Genomic DNA, 3,139 nt, shown 5'->3' on the forward strand with positions numbered 1-3,139 from the left:
CGATCCCGATTAATTGTGGTTGTTCTGAGGGCAAAATGGTGGGGTGCAACTCAATATTAGGAATGTGTTCCTAGTGTTTGGTATACTCAGTGTATACTGGTATTATAATCCACGTTACCTATGATATTGCAGTACTTGAAATACATAGCCTGTAGGCTATCTATTTAGGCCTACTAGGCTACTAGGTCTAATTAAATGAGAGATGCGCATGGAATTTGTTGTATGGCTCCTTCGTGAATATGAACCCATCATGGACAGAAAAGGTGAGGAATATATTCTGCAATGGTTATGAAAGTAAAACAGGAAAAATAAAATAATGTATAAAATGTACCTATGTCTAATTATAAGATTCCTATGTCTAATTGTTTTAGATTTAAAAAAATAAAACACAGATTTTCTCTCTTCTCACTAATGGCAAATCGTTTCTTTCTTGTTAATATGTTTTTAGTTTTTTATGAATAAGCTTTTCATCACATCCCCATTTGCACAAAATACTTACTTGACAGCTTGCAATACAATATCTAGCTGCTAGCAGATGTGTGTCCGCATGGTCTGATGTTTGCTGGGAGGTGAGCACATTCTCACTTCAAGTACATTTTTTATATATGTTATCTTTTGCATGAAAACTGGCGCATACACATTTTGGGCTATATTTGTAAGTAAGCACAGTTTATTAATGAGGCCCCAGGAGCCGCTTGTGGATTTGGCAGCTCTAACACAGTTATACCTCTGACACAGCCTAAACAAAAGCAATGAAAAGCTCTGCGTTTTTATCGACTATCGTGTTAGCACTAATTTGATTGAATCCTGGCCTAACAGTACCTTAGACCAGGGCCAGAGAGGCTCTACCACTATATCACTAGGGTGGTAATGCGCTGAGCCTCTTACACACACACACACAGACACACAGACACACACAAACACACAAACAGATGAGGTGTCTTCACACTGGGAGCTAAGTCACAGATCTACCCAGAGAATGAGGGAGAGGCACGCACACACACACACACTCGCACGCACACACACACACACTGATAGGGGAAATGCTTACAGGTTTTCCTGAGGCAGCTGAGATTGGCAGGGGCAGGGGAGAAGAGGTGACGAAAGCGGAGGAGAGAAGAGAGGAGGAGTAGGAGAAGGTGAGGGGGGTCAGGTGGGGGCCTCCATCAAAGGGCAAAGTTGAGAGCGATGTCCCGAACTGTGCAACACCCAGCCCAACCCCCACCCTCCGACCACTCCCCCCAACAGCTGTGTGTCATAAACAAGCACACGATCTCTCCTGAACCTCTCCACTCCTCTCTCTCCAAGATCAGAGCAAAGGGTGCAGAGCCAAAAACAGGAGGTAATGTAACACATATTTATTTCAAATCTTAATTACAACTGTGTTTTTCCATGAGACTGGACTGTGGGGGTAATTGAACTATGGTAGAACATGATGCGTGTGTGTGTGTGTGTGTGTTTGTGTGTGTGTGTCAGCTTAGTGCCCTTGTTGTTGTGCAACCATGGTGTCACTCTGGTGTCACAGTGCCCTGTATGGACAACATTTCTCAGTGTGCAGAAAGGCACACAACACCGTGGAGGATGCGGTGACAGGGGCAGTGACCTCTCAACATGATTCCATGTTCCTCCGCTCACTTCAATCCGTGGCTGTAACATTTTATAATGATAGGACCATATGATGGGAAAAGACTACGCTCGCATGAACCTTGTCTGAGATCTGAAGACTGACTTGTGTTAGCTTCTTGAGCTAATGCCTCGGGAGTCTTGAGTTGTGCAACCCAAGTTTGAAAAAGTGACAGGTAACATCTGAGGGTGCAGGTCCTACTTTTAAAATTGGGAAATAATGTGAAGGAGAGATGGCAGTATCAGCAGGTAGAATCACTAGGGTTGCAACATTCTGGAAACGTTCAATAAATTCCCTGTTTTTTCCAGAAATCCTATTCTTTTTTTGCACATTTATAAAAAAAACAGAAATATCACATTTACATAAGTATTCAGATCCTTTACTCAGTACTTTGTTGAAGCACCTTTGGCAGCGATGACAGCCTCGAGTCATCTTGGGTATGACGCTACAAGCTTGGCACACCTGTATTTGGGGAGTTTCTTCCATTCTTCTCTGCAGATCCTCTCAAGCTCTGTCAGGTTGGAAGGGGAGAGTCGCTGCACAGCTATTTTCAGGTCTCTCCAGAGATGTTTGATCGGGTTCAAGTCCCGGCTCTGGCTGGGCCACTCGAGGACATTCAGAATCTTGCCCCGAAGCCACTCCTGCGTTGTCTTGGCTGTGTGGTTAGGGTCGTTGTCCTGTTGGAAGGTGAACCTTCACCCCAGTCTGAGGTCCTAAGCACTCTGGAGCAGGTTTTCATCAAGGATAATGTAACAAAATGTAGAAAAAATGGAAGAGGTCTGAATACTTTCCGAATGCACTGTATAGTATACATTTGTTATATCTGTGTCCATATTGTCCATTAGTTTCTAGAGATAGTTTAAGAGAAAATAGCCAAATTAATGAAAAAAGCATCTAATGTCACACCCTGATCTGTTTCACCTGTCCTTGTGCTTGTCTCCACCCCCCTCCAGGTGTTGCCCATCTTCGCCATTATCCCCTCTGTATTTATACCTGTGTTTTCTGTCTGTCTGTGCCAGTTCATCTTGTTTGCCAAGTCAACCAGCGTTTTTTTCTCTTAGCACCTGGTTTTTCCAAGTCTCTGTTTTTCTCTTCCTCCTGGTTCTGACCCTTGCCTGTCCTGACTCTGAGCCCGCCTGCCTGCCTGACCATTCTGACTGCCCTTGACCTCGAGCCTGCCTGCTGCCCTGTACCGTTTTGGACTCTGACCTGGTTATGAACTGAACTCTTGCCTGTCCCCGAGTTGCCTTTTTCCTACTCCTTGGATTATAATAAATATCAGAGCTCAAACCATCTGCCTCCCGTGTCTGCATCTGGGTCTCGCCTTGTGTCCTTATATCTAATTAACAATGACATTCTTTTCAATTAACTCTGCAACTCTTCCAATGATTGACAAAACATTGACAAAAAATACATATTGACAGTAAAATAAATAAAAGTATGTAAATATATATAAAGGATATTTCATGCTGCTGAAACATTCATATTAAACACCAATGGTATTCACTAAGTTTC

General features: G+C 43.3%; 1 long non-coding RNA gene across 1 annotated transcript; it reads left to right on the plus strand.

Moving 5' to 3' along the window:
• Positions 1-1,309: 1,309 nt before the first annotated feature.
• On the plus strand, positions 1,310-2,914 carry LOC115200855 (uncharacterized). Its single transcript, XR_003879615.1, has 2 exons — positions 1,310-1,799; positions 2,578-2,914. It is a non-coding gene; the product is annotated as an uncharacterized LOC115200855 (long non-coding RNA).
• The last annotated feature ends 225 nt before the right edge of the window (positions 2,915-3,139 follow it).

Source organism: Salmo trutta, chromosome 10, assembly GCF_901001165.1.
Source record: "Salmo trutta chromosome 10, fSalTru1.1, whole genome shotgun sequence".
Classification (NCBI taxonomy): Eukaryota; Metazoa; Chordata; class Actinopteri; order Salmoniformes; family Salmonidae; genus Salmo; species Salmo trutta.